Genomic DNA, 14,279 nt, shown 5'->3' on the forward strand with positions numbered 1-14,279 from the left:
CCCCTCCCATTTTGTTCAGAATCCTGCCAATAATTTTCCATACCTTGATGAAGGCCTGAAATAGTTATGTATCTTTAACTTTGCTGTATAGCATATTGTTTGACCTGCTGAGTTTCTCCAGCATTGTTTTTACTTAACATCAATCTAAACCTTTCCTCCCTTGTTACCCTATTTTTCTTACATCCATCTGCCTAAGAGTCTTCCAAATGTCTCTATTGTTCCAGCCTTCACCACTGTCCCAGCAATGCATTCCAGGCACCCACCACTAAAACCTACCTCTAACATCTCCCCTCAACTTTGCTCCACTCACATTAAACAGATGCCCTCAGGTATTGGCCACTGTTGCACAGGGAAAAAGGTGCCAGCTGCCCACTCGACCTAATAATCATATGCCTCTATTAGGTTGCTTCCCATCTTCCACGCATGTCACGAATGCAGTGTTTTCAAGCTACCTTGCATCTATGCCCATGGCACCCTCCCGCAACCTGAACTTGTATTTTCTACAATAACCTTATCAGGTAATACGCAGGTACTGCACCTCCAACAGCCCTCCTTTGTCCACACATTACTCAACGATCCTCAGCACATTCAAATACCTTTCACATGGTCAAAGTGCTTCACCACTTTAAATATACAGTATGGTTTACCTTCCCATTCTACGGCCTGTTTGTGACGATTCACATGAACTGTAATCTGCAGACTACACCAAAAAGGTCCAGAACAAGTTTCGAGAATAGCACGGCCTTGGTTCTCGGCCATTTGGTCCGGCTGCCCCATGCTTGTACTTCTTCCCCATTGAGCCACCTCTCACCTCCTTTCCCCATTACCACATCCATCCATTCCTTCCCCTTGTGTTTTTCCAGCTTCCTCTTCCATGTTTCCCTGCCACATTCTTCTAACACAGTCATTCTCTACAGAGCCCCTGGGGGCTCAGTACATTTAAGTAAAAGCCTAGTTTTCTTTTCTCCTTGTGCAACACAAATTTTTCTTATGTTTTACGTGTAGTCAGTAGGAGAAAAGTACAGAAGAATCCATAACTTGACTGCTTCACAGGGAAGGGGGCCCATAAACTTTGAGCAGCCAAAAAGGGTTGTGAATGTCTGGTCTAAGGCTCCCATGGGAGTGACTTCCAAATCCTGACCACTTACTGGGGTAATTAACCCAGGCTTTCCAAGGAGATTCACTGGGATTATTGGATATTATGACCATGGTCTGGAGAGACAGGATTCCACGTCAGACTAGAGCAGAAATGGTAGTATCAGAGCACTGAAACGGAGCTTCATGTCACAATTATCAAATTCAACAACATATCAGGCTCAAGGCCCAAAATCTAACAGTACTTCTCAACCTTTTTCTTTCAACTCACATTCCACTTTTAAGTATTCCCTATGCCATCGGTGCTCTGTGATTAGTAAGGGATTGCTTAAGGTGGTATGTAGATGGTAAGAAAAAGTTTGAAAGCCATTATTTTAATTGTCCCTCATTGACTCGTTATTTGCACGGTTTCAGAACTCCAAAGGAAATGGGCCAATGACCATTTTTCTCAAGCCAAATATTTCAGTAACAATTGGGTCTGGAGCAGTGATTCTCAACCTTCCCTTCCCATTCACATCCCACCGTAAGCCATCCCTTACTGATCACAGAGCACCAATGCATAGGGATGGCTTACAGTGGGATGTGAGTGGAAAGAAAAAGGTTGAGAACCTCTCAACCATTCAAGGCAGCCATTCTGAGCCTTCTTTTCTATGGATTGTGACAGCAACACACTTGATTGTTACCTTCAGGCTGCATTCCTGGCAGCCACCCCCCCCCCCAATAAATTTTCACCCACTTACCTTCTTATGCCCAAAAAATATTCAAAGACTCCATTTACAATTACTCTGAGGAGGGGTTCCAAACTCTCAACCTTCAGAATAACCATTTGCCTTGTCTGTTGTAAATGGGTGGCTCCTAGTCCTTGAGCACGGACAGTACTAGGTTCTCGCACAAGAGAAACCTCACCATCTCTACCCTATCCAGAACCTTCTGGAGGCCATGTCTATCCAAATGTATTTTGAAAGTACAACAGCCCTCACCTCTACCACATCCTCTGACAGCTCATTCCCTTGTCCTGAGAAATAGGCTATGACAATTTACCTCACCTAAACTCGGTGTGACTTTATAAAGCTCGGCAATGCCACCTCTCCCATTTTCCAGTGAGAAACATCCCAGCCTCACGCACTCCTTTGGTAAACACAGGCTCAATTTTGGCATTCAAGAAGAATTTGGCCAGGTACATGGATAGGAGGGGTTCGAAGGGATATGGTCTGGGTGCAGGTTAGCGGGACTCGGCAGAATAATAGTTCAGCACAGAACAGAAGGGCCTGTTTCCATGCTGTAGTATACAACGGTTAAATTTATAAATGTTAAATTTAAGTTTAGGCATCACGGAAACAGGCCATTTTGACCCACGAGGCCATGCTGCCCCAATGACATCCAATTATCCTACAACTCCCAGTACATTTTGAAGGTGGAAGGAAACTTGAGCCTCAGGAAGAAACCCATGCAGACACAGGGAGAACATACAAACTCCTTCGACAGCGCCGGATTCGAACCCTGGTCCTGAATCGCTGGTTCTGTAACAGCATTGTGTAAACCAGCTACACTAACCGTGCTGCCCCATTCTATGGTTCCCTGCAACATTCTTGCGATTCTTTCCTGCACCCTTTCCAACTTGATATCATGTGAGGCTGTGATCCTCCCATTTCCCTCCTCTTTATTCAGGTGTCTGCCTGATCCAGTACTCCTGACAAAGGGCTCAGGCCTGAAGCATCAATTGTCTTTTACTTCCTCTGGATGCTGTGTGACCTGCTGAGTTTCTCCAGCATCTGTGTACTACACAATACTTCGAGTACAGTCCCACTGAGAACCTGTAGTTATTACACATACTCACTGTTTGGAACGGAGAAGGCCAGCATGGCCAACCCTTCACCACATTATGGAACTATAACCCCTTTCACACTGGCAGCTGAACATGGGTTGAACCTGGGAATTTAGCAGTTCACCTGCCAGCATGAACACTCCGAATCCAGAGGGGGGTACAAATTGACTGGGACTGATACTACCAAGGAAGTAGTATCAGAGTCAAGCAGTTTCAACTAGGCTTCAATGTGAACAGGCCACTTGCTATGGTGGGTACCAAGAGTGACACTCTGACGACGTACTTGCGTGCAGGAATGTAAAGGAGACAAAAGATATTCTTCCAAATAACACCACTGATTTTAAAAAAAGAGATTCAAGGTATAAACTTTGTATTCAATTTACTAAATTCACAATCCTGATCAATGTATTATAATCTTGTATTTAAGCAAAATTATTCATGCTTAATTAAAATATAATTAAGCATTATGTACAGCACAGTATGAGCCCTTCAGCCCATGATGTTGTACTGACCTATATAAACCTACTCATAGCAGGACTAAAATATGAATAAAGGAGCATGTGAAAATACACTATTTAATTAAAAAGCTGAATTAAAGTATATTTCAAAAGATCACACCAGAGAACACTGTTATGGAAAGAGTGCAATAAGAACTTGTCGGATTGACTACAAACACTTCACGTGCTGTTTGTCAAATCGAACATTTGTGGTATGGAGTAAAAAATCCTCAATCTAGCAGATTCAATGGTTGGTGTCAAGATAATGTGTGTTTCAGTGCCGGTGTGACTTTCCCACGTGTTTGATTCCCGCTACCCTTTCCCCCCGCTCACAATAAACTGTGCGTGTGTGTGTATTAACCCCCGTTACAATTGTCTTCTGTAAATAAAATCTCAACAAAACTGTGGTCAGAGTTCTTGCTTTTGAGACCCATCAAATTTGTTTTCTCACTCATAACACCCACACATCCCCCCCCCCAACCCCACCTGGAGAGGGGTGGGAACAGACCAGAGAGTGAGAGGCCGGAGTGAGGTGTGGGTAATCTAAATTGTGTTTCCTTATAGAACTAAGCATTCACTGCCTGCGAATATGCAATACGCCACTCAGGATATCACCGCTGGAGGTTGGGCTCCCCTTAGCTCCATGATAGCGGTTATTTAACATGAAAGGCCACACAGACCCGGGATTTCATGGTCCAGTGTGAAATGCCCTCCTGGTATTTCAACACAGGTCATTCACGTGCCTATTTAGTGGGTGGCCAGTGCGAAAAGGGGATATATACATAACCCAAGTTGTTGATATAGATGAAAAACAAGTCAAAATCAGAACATTGCCATGAACAGGTCACGAACGTTGTTGTTTTGTGGAAGTATTATATAGTGCAAATATTGCTAGAAAATTAAATTTTTAAATATATAAATTAATGCAAAAATAAGAGAAACTGAAGTAGTGTCTGTAGTTCATTGTGCATTCAGAGAAGAAGCAGCTTTTAAAAAAAAAAATTTAGACATGCAACAAGGTAACAGGCCATTTTGGCTCACGAGCCCATGCCACCCAATTTACACCCACTCAATTAACCTACTTCCCTGGTACATTTCAAACATCCTCTTGCTACTGGGTGTTTGTCTTCAGGCTCCTGTGCCTCCTTCCCAATGACAGCAGTATGAAGAGGGTCCAGCCCTGTTCGCTGCAGCACACCACTGGTCACAGGTTTAAATCAGTTAACAACCATCCACTGCCACCCTCTGCCTCCCACCATTACACCAATCTGCATGCAGTTTGTTCACTCAGTCTGGGCCCCATGTGATCTGACTTTCCAGAGCAGCCTAATGTACATGATATGGTCTTCCTAAAGACCTCAAACACAATGTCTATTGCCCTGCCCTCATCAATCTTTTTTGGTCACTTCAAAAAAAAAATCTAATTTGCGATAAGATTTTCCATGCTGACAATCCCCAATTAGTCCTTGTCTTTCCAAAAGGAAGTAGGTACTGTCTGAATGAACACATAGGTCTGTAGACACTGTGGTTGAAGTAGAAACTCAGCAGGCCGAACAGTGTCCTTTATAGAGCAAAGATAAAGATACAGAACCAACGTTTTGGGCTTGAGCCTTTCATCAAGGTACGAACATCTCTGAGTCCCTTCCTGCAACCTCCCAATCATTAATCTCACTGGCCTGGGGCTCTTGGCCTTAACCTTGGAGCTTTTTTTTAAAATAAAGATACATTAGCCACCCTCTGGTCTCCCAGTGCAGGACTATAATGGCTCCTTCAATTTCTTCCCTAGCTTCAAGACGTTCTGGGACATAGTTAATCAGGGATGCATGTGTGTTAAGCACCACTTTGAACCAAGTTCCGAGTTCCCTAGCCTTGGTGTCTTCCTTCTCGGTAATTAAAATAAGCAATACACATTAATAAGCATTAATGACCCTGCAAATTTTAAGGAGTTATATACTTTCCCTGGTTACTCATACCTGTACTATCTCCCTAACCATTGTTTAATCTCTATTTTAATGACCTGGATATGGATGCACTGGACAGTCCTGTATCTCAAAATCTTACACCTGACATCAAAATTTGAATTCTGGTAAACAATAACGCGACACTGTTATAGCGCTAGCGATTGGCACCAAGGTTCAAATCCCGCGCTGTCTGTAAAGAGTTGTTAAGTTTGCCCCGAGTCTGCATGGATTTTCCCCGGGGGGGGGTGGGGTTCTGCTTTCTCCCCACTGTTCAAACGCATATGGGGGTGTAGGTTAATGAATGTAAATTAGGGGGCTCCGGCTCATGGGTGAAAGGTCTAAAAAAATTTTTTTTTAAATTACATGGACAAGTCAGGTTTAAGGGGTGTTTGCATGCTGTGGAACTTCATGACAAGAGACTGACAAGACTGGGAGACGAAACTTGACAGCGATACATTTTAACAGTAACAACACTAAAAAAGCACAAAGTGGGGTCCACGGCATAGTTCCAGAAAATCTACAAGGACAGAGGGACGTTGGTGTCCATGTGTATTAATCCTAGAAGTACCAGGATGTATTTGGAGCATGTGTTAGAGTATCTGTGAGGGTCAGAGGCATGAAGATGATGTTAAAACGGAAAGGCTGGAGGAACTCAGCAGGTCTCACAGTATCCATAGGAGGTAATGGTCTGGGCAGGGAGAGGTGTACAGACAAAAGATGCTAATTGATTATGATGGGAGAACAGGAGAGAGGAAAGGCCAACAAAAACCAGAGAAGTCGACCACCGATTCCATTAGCCCTATCATTCCTGTCTCCTTTCCCCTAGTTCTGTCTGTCTCCTTTCACAAAACAAACTCTCCTTTCCATGTTTTTACTACAATCACAGCATCTATAATTATGTATTTCACAGGAAGATTATGCTGAATGTCTATTAAAGGTTACTTGAACCATCACTGAAATATTACATCAATTCAGAAAGATGCCAAGGTGCAGAGGTAAAAACACAGTGAAATGCTGGAGGAACTCAGCCAGTCTTTTCAGCGTCCGTGGGAGACAAAGATAATATTGCCAACGTTTCGGGCCTGAGCCCTTCTTCAAGCCCAAAATGTCAGCAATATAGCTTTGCTTCCTCCAGCATTTGTGTTTTTACTGCAATCACAATGTCTACACAGGTGAAAATGTGTCTTCCTCATGGGGATTAGAGATTTCAGTGGTTAAACTGGAGTTAATGAAAACTCGGTCCCTGAGTACCATTCAACATGGATGCTGTGTGCAGTTCAGATCCCCACACCACCAAAAGATGTGATAAAAATATATGGAGTTTAGAACCTACAAGGACATTGCTGAGGTGGACAGCCCAAGTTACAAGGAGAGGCCTGATAGTCTGGGACTGTTTTCCCTGGAGTGAAAAAGGCTGAGGGGGTGATCTCCTGCAGGTTTACAAAATCATGACGGAGCATAGATGATGTTAAAATGGAAATGCTGGAGTGAACGATCAGTCTATTCCCCAGGGTAGGAGTTTCAGACTAGAGAGCACAGGTGCAAGGGGAAAGATTTTAAAGGGACTCATAGGACGACTTTACCACACAGACAGTGGTGGACACTGACAGAGAAAGCACAGGGACAACTGTCATGTTTAAAAGACACTTGGACAGGTACACAAGTAGGCAAGGTTTGCAGGGATACAAATTGGAAGCAGGCAAATGGGCCTAAATCAGGCGTGCACTGGCCAGCCCAGACCAAGGGCCCACTTAGGGGCTGCACAACTTCAGATGGGTTGAACAGTTTTTGGGTATTGAAGGGAAATAGTAGATGGCAGAAGAAATGTGGGACTGTGGTAAAAGATCAGCAAGGAACTTATTTAACACAGGAACAATCAAAGAGCAGAATGGCCTCCTTCTGCAGGACTTGTTATAATATGAACATTTATTACTAGGTACAATATGCAGAAATACTCCAATTCTTGCCTGCTGTAGCCACACAGATATGCCAGACATCCCAACTACAATAGCACAAAAAGATGCATACCCCAGATTCGAGTTACCCCAAAAGAGTAAAATTATGCTACCTTTGCTAGGCAAAGCCATCTCTCTCTGCGACTGTTCTTTTGTCCAGACTTGCTCACTGTATTACGTATGAGTTATCTCCTGGCCTGCTTACAAAACAGTCTTTACCACTGTACCCTTGTACACATGACACAGTTAAAACCCCAGGTATCTGGAATTCAAGCAACTGACATAAAAAGAAAAATTAAAATTAATAAGAATAAAATAATCTGTTGTAGCGGTGCCTCCACGGCTAACTGAAGGATCGCACAAATAGATGGGTTGAGCTCAGTGAGCAAAACTGATTTATTGCAGGCTGCCTGGCTGGTCTTATACTCCCAGCCCGGACCTGGCTGAGAACCGCGCTGGGGGGTCCCGACGTCACCAGGGCGTCACTTGGGTACCCAAGCGTGGGCTTCTGAGCCCAGTGCCGAGGTTGACGGCGCCATTTTGGCCGGCTGCCCTGCCGCGTGCGTGACAAGCGGGGCCGGTTCACCTGCCTAATGGCGTACCGCCACACAGCCCCCCTCCCAGAACCGGGGCCAATGTCCTTTTTTGACGGGCGGCCTCGCTTCTTGGGTTGGGCCACAACTACTGGTTCAGTGGGGTCGAGGTGGGCTAGCTTTAACCTGTCCACCGTAAACAGTTCCCTCTTACCACTGATGTCCAGTGTGAAAGTGGATCCTGAACGCTGGACGACTTTGAACAGCCCTTCGTATGGACTTTGTAGAGGTGCTGTGGATGGGCCCCGCCTAATAAAAACATACTCTGAGGAGCACAGCTCGCTGGGGACATAAGAGGCCCGTGTGCCATGTTTGGGCTGCGGTTGGGGTGTGAAGGACTCCAACTGGGCCCGGAGGCGGAGAAGTAGACTGTGCAGTGACTGTTGGGGGTGGTGAGGTGCGTTGGCGAACTCACCGTGTAGGGCTAAAGGTGCACTATAGACCAGCTCGGCTGATGATGCCTGTAGGTCTTCTTTGGGTGTTGAGCGGATGCCCAGAAACATCCAAGGCAGCTCTCAACCCAGTCGGGGCTGGTGAGGCAGGCCATAAGCTCCGACTTAAGATCGAGTTAATCGCTCGACGAGCCCATTGGCCTGTGGGTGATAGGCCGTGGTATGATGTAGCTCGATCCCCAGCCTGTTGGCGATCTGTGCCCAGAGCGTAGAGGTGAACTGGGCACCCGATCACTGGTGAGGTGGGTGGGGACGCTGAACTGGGCAACTCAACCAGTCAAAAGCGCTCAGGAGCAGGAGTCCATGGAGGCATCTGGATCGCCTCGGGCCAACGAGTGGTGTGGTCTACCACCGTGAAAAGGTAACGGTTACCTTGGGAAATGAGTAAGGGGCCGACAATGTCCACATGTATGTGGCTGAACCGTTCCCAGACGTGTTCGAAATCTTGTATGGGCACTCTGGTGTGCCTGTATACCTTGGATAGCTGGCAATGGGTACAGGTTCTGGCCCAGTCCGTAATCTCCTTCCAAAGTCTGTGCCAGACGAAATGTTCTGCCACCATACGGACTGTGGACCTGATGGAAGGGTGGGAAAGGTCACGGATATGGTGGAAGACTTGCCTGCACCACTGCTGGGGAACCACTGGTCACAGGGTGCCCATGGAGACATTGCACAGGACTGTGCCCTCACCATGAGAAGTCAGGAGGTCCTGGAACCACAGCCCATGATGGCAGTCCTGAAGGCCTGCGTCTCCTTGTCGGACTTCTGGTCCTGGTCGAGCTGGTCGAAGTTGAGGCCGGGTGTCAGCACGCAAATGGCCTGTCGTGAGAGTGTGTCGGCGACCACGTTGTCTTTCCCCGCCTTGTGCTGAATGTTGGTGGTGAACTCCGACAAGAGAGGTGAAGCTGTTGGCAGGCCGACCAGAGATCTCTTGCCATAATGAGCGCCTGAGTGAGGGGTTTGTGGTCGGTAAAAATGGTGAAAGGCCTCCCCTCCAAGAAATAGTGGAAATGATTCAATGGTACAGGCTCAGCAAATCATAATCAAAAGCGCTATACTTGCGCTCTGACGGGCGAAGAAGTCAGCTAAAGAATGCCAGTGTCCGTTCACCTGCTGCTCCAGGACGTCGCTGACGGCTGTGGCAGAGGCATTGACGGAGAGCGCCATATGCAGGTCAGTGCGTGGGTGGTTGAGCAGGGTAGTCTTCGCAAGGGCATCTTTCATGACTTCGAGTGCTCTGCTGGCCTCTGGAGTCCAGGCGAGTGTCTCGTCTTTGGCCACGATGAGGGCGAAGAGTGGCTGCATGATGAGTGCAGCGCCTGGAATGAAGCGGTTATAGAAATTGACCATACCCACGAACTCCTGTAGTCCCTTGAGGTTGTCCGGATGTGGGAACTCCTTGATTGCAGCGACCTTCATAGCGGCAGGTGTGGCTCCTTCGGCCATGATGGTATGGCCCAGGAACTGCATGGACTTTTTCCCGAACTGCCATTTGGCCGGATTGATCGTTTGGCTGAAGTTGGCCAGTCGGGAGAAGAGGGTGCGCTGGTGAGACTTGTGTTGTACCCAGTCTCTGCTGGCGACAAGGATGTCATCCAGGTAAATGAATACAAAATTTAAATCCCTGCCCACTGTGTCCATAAGGCGCTGGAAGGTCTGGACGGCGTTCTTGAGCCCGAACGGCATACATAGGAACTCGAACAAGCCGAAGGGGGTGATGATGGCCGTTTTGGGTATGTTCTCAGGGTGCACCAGGATTTGATGATAACCACGCACCAGGTCGACCTTGGAGAATACCCTTGTGTCATGCAGGTTGGCTGTAAAGTCCTGGATGTGAGGGATCGGGTAACGGTCAGGTACCGTTGTGTCGTTAAGCCGTCGATAATCTCTGCAGGGGCGCCAGCTGCCGGAGGCTTTTGGGACCAGGTGGAGTGGTGAGGCCCAAGTGAATCGAATGATTCCCAGCTCCTGCAGATGAAAGAACTCTTCTTTTGCTATCTGGAGCTTATCTGGCAGGAGCCAGCGTGCCTTGGTGTGGACCAGCGGGTCTTGGGTGGGGATGTAATGAAACACCCCATGGTGTGGTCAGGCGGCGGAAAACTGCGGCTTGAGGAGGGATGGGAACTCGTCCAGGATACGCTGAAACTCGTCCTTGGGCATGCTGACCATGGCCATCTGCAGCTGCTCTGTGCGGGAGGCATTGAGGCAAACGGATTGGAAGGTACGGGCATCTACCAGTCACCTACCTCAAATGTCGACCTGGATTCCATGGGTGAGGAGGAAGTTGACACCCAGGATGGCTGTTGGAAGGGACGAAATGGTGAACTTCCACGAGAACTTCCGCTGGCTGACCTGGAAGTGAATGGTCTTGCCTCCATACGTCCGGATCTCCGTCGAATTGGCTGCACGGAGGGGAGGTCCTCGAGGTCGGTTCCGTGACTTGATGGCTGTGTCGGGATGACGCTGATCTGGACCCCAGTGTCAATGAGGAAGCGTCGGCCGCTGACTGAATCCCACAGATAGAGAAGGCTGTGCTCTTGGCCAGCCGCCACAGCCATTAAAAGCGGCTGTCCTGCTTGTTTCCCTGGAACGAGCAGGGCTGATGACATGACACTTCCAAGCCTTGGCTCCCCAGCGCTGGTGGAAGAAGCAGAGGCCTGAAGTGGATAACTTGCTTCTGCTATGCTCTTTGAGGCCCCTGCAGGGACCAGGTGCTCCACTGCAGCAATAGAGAAAGGCTTGGCGTGGTCATGCCCATGACTCGTAACCTGTTGGACTGCTGAGCCCTCCGGGAATTATTTGAGCCATGGCTCCTGAGCCTTTTGAGCGACCTTCCTAGGGTTAACAAAGCTCTCCTGGGACAGTAACAGCTGGTTGTCTTCAGGAAGATGGTTAAGGAAGATGCGCTCGAAGAGTGGGCAGTTGGTGTGATCACCCATGAGCGCAAGCAACTCGTCCATCAACTCAATTAGAGTTCTGTCCCTTAAGGCGTCGAGGTGCAGCATCCAAGCGGCACGCTGGCGTCTGGAGAGTCCGAGGGAGCCGGTGAACACCCGCATGATGGTCCCGTACTTAGCTTCCGCGGGTGGGTACTGAACGAGGTGCAGCACTCGTATGGTGGTGGCCTGGTCCAGGGCGGCGACAACATGGTAAAACTTGATTGAATCTGATGAAATATGGCAGAGGTGAAACTGAGCCTCTGCGTGGCTGAACTAGGTCTCCAGCTCAGAAGTCAGGAAGCACGATGGCTATAGCGTTGATCGAAGGGTTGTTCATGTTGGGTTCAAAGACGCTTGAACCTGTCGGGGTCACCAATTGTAATGGCGGCTACACTGCTAAATGAAGGATCACACAACCAAGATGGATTGAATTCAGTGAGCAAAAGTGATTTATTGCAGGCTGGCTGGCCTTGTACTCCCAGCCCAAACCTGGCTGAGAACCGCGCTGGGTGGCCCCCGACGTCACCAGGGCTTTACGTGGGTCCCCAAGCGCGGATTTCTGAGCCCAGTGCCGAGGTTGGGAGGAAACCCCTGTCAGCGCTATTTTGGCCGGCTGCCCCGCCGCATGCATGACAAACGGGGCCGGCTCGCCTGCCTAATGGCATACCGCCACAAGGTAAAAATTACACAAGTTTAAAATTGTTAAATGTTCCATGAAACCACACGTAAACCTTTGGTGACAACAGGAGCAAATATTCAGCCAGTGGAGGGCCTTAGTTGAGTTTTACTCATAACAGTTGTTTGAATAAAGTTGTGTGAAACAGCAAAGGCATCACCCAGGATAAAGAGCTGGTTGATGCTGCTCGCCGTTGGGGTGACTCTCTTAAAATGTATCCTTATCCATGCTTAGTTAGAGTTGTCCCAGACAGAGGCTTTATCTGTAAACTTGGTGGCGGTGGGGGTTAATTATGTATAATTAATCTTTCATGCGGCTCCATGGAGAGGGAGGAACATGTAGATTCAGTGACGGTTAAATGTTTTCAAAGAATGTGACTGAAAATAAAATAAAATGATTGATTTACTCATACAAGTGAAGTTTGTTCAGTGTAAGTACAGTGTAGTTTGTCTTTTAAACTGTTTATTCATAATGCAGGTGTATTAGTTAGGCATTGTAAGAGGGAGTTTCAATTAACCAGAAAGCTTGCTTATCTCGCATCTACCAAATAACAGGAGTTTTACTGTAATAAACTCAAACTTAATTTTCCTGCCTGGTGCACAAGAAAAAGAACCTGAGGGTTGCATGCGATAAAACACACTACAGTAAAGGTCTTTCAGCCCTCGATGTTGGGGCAACCCATAGATTCCTATCAAAAAAGTACTAAACACCCTCTAACTCAATCCTCTATTTTTCTTTCATCCAAGTGCCTGTTTAAGAGTCTCTTAAACACCCCTAATGTTTCAGCCTCCATTACCATCCCTGGCAAGGCATTCCTGGCCCCCACAACTCCGTGTGAAAAACAAAACCTTACCCCTGACGTCTCCCCTACACTTCCCTCCCTTCACTTTGAACGTGCATCCTCTGCTGTTGGCTGATCCCTGCCCTGGGGAACAGGCGCTGGCCATCCACCCTATCTCTGCCTCTCAGAATCTTGCCGACCTCGATGAAGTCTCCTCATCCTTCTACGCTTCAAAGTGAAAGCTCTGCCTCGCAAGACGTTTTCTAATGTAGGCAACATCCTGGTAAATCTCCTCTGCCCCCCCTCCCAAATCCTTCCTACAATGAACAGAACGTGGTCTCACCAGAGGGATGTCAATAACTTGGAAACAGAAAAGAGACCAGGAATACACAGGGAAGGATACATATTCCCACTGCAGTTGTAGAAGTGATGTCCACGTGGTTTATGGTGCAAGGGGATTGGAAGAACCAGGGACAGGACAGATTTGGATGGGGGGGGGGGGGGGGGCAACATCCCCTGCCAGGGGTTAGCACCACGGAGCGGGAAGGACCAGGCCGAAGAGACGGGAGGCCTTTCCCAGGGAACTCGAGGCGATAGTAGGGGCCCGCTGAGTCGAGCAGCCTCCCACAGCGGGAGAAGGGGAGTTGGGGGGGGGGGGGCAGAATGGGTCCGACGGGCCGCCACCCCGGGAGTTGGGGTAGCACGGGTCCGCGGGGCCGAGCTGCTGCCGCCGCCCCGGGAGTTGGGGTAGCACGGGGCCGCGGGGCCGAGCTGCTGCCGCCGCCCCGGGAGTTGGGGTAGCACGGGTCCGCGGGGCCGAGCGGCCGCCGCCCCGGGAGTTGGGGTAGCACGGGGCCGCGGGGCCGAGCTGCTGCCGCCGCCCCGGGAGTTGGGGTAGCACGGGGCCGCGGGGCCGAGCGGCCGCCGCCCCGGGAGTTGGGGTAGCACGGGTCCGAGCTGCTGCCGCCGCCCCGGGAGTTGGGGTAGCACGGGGCCGCGGGGCCGAGCGGCCGCCGCCGTCTCTCTCCTCCGAGCGCGGGCCCGGGCCCCAGCAGCTCCGCTCGGGCCTCTTTCTCCCCGCCCTCTGGATCCGCGGCCTAACCGCGCCGCCTCCCCTCCCTGGGCCCCGGGACTCGCCCACCTACCTCTCTCGCCGCCGCCGCCGCCGCTCTCGGCCTCCTGCTGCCCGGGCTCTCGGGTCGCGGCTGCGGGCACCACGCACTCTCCCTCCGCTCGCCTGGGCCTCAAACACAAATCCCGCCCTGAAGGGCACGTCACCGCCATGCGACCCATATCTGCGACCTGATTGGTTAGCTCCTTGCTTATTGAATAATAATATCGCCCTCCCATTGGTGTTATCCTAATGCCCATCACATTCCTGGCCTGGTGACCCGAAATAATTACCGGATCCCATTGGGCAGTAGCCTGTCAATCAAAGACGCTGCTCTATGATTGGACTAATTTAGCTCGAACAGTTCCATTGGTGACCATCGCCTGCCAATACG

At 49.1% G+C, this 14,279-nt stretch overlaps 1 protein-coding gene across 3 annotated transcripts in view; it reads right to left on the minus strand.

Annotated features, from left to right (window-relative positions):
* nup98 (nucleoporin 98 and 96 precursor) overlaps nucleotides 1-14,011 on the minus strand; it is a 113,231-nt gene extending 99,220 nt beyond the window's left edge. For all 3 annotated transcript variants that reach the window (XM_069892250.1, XM_069892251.1, XM_069892249.1), the window contains exon 1: nucleotides 13,920-14,011. The gene's annotated coding sequence lies outside the window, so the exon portion shown is untranslated. The remainder of the gene's footprint in view (nucleotides 1-13,919) is intronic.
* Between the last annotated feature and the right edge of the window lie 268 nt (nucleotides 14,012-14,279).

The sequence above is a fragment of the Narcine bancroftii genome, chromosome 7, assembly GCF_036971445.1.
Source record: "Narcine bancroftii isolate sNarBan1 chromosome 7, sNarBan1.hap1, whole genome shotgun sequence".
NCBI lineage: Eukaryota > Metazoa > Chordata > Chondrichthyes > Torpediniformes > Narcinidae > Narcine > Narcine bancroftii.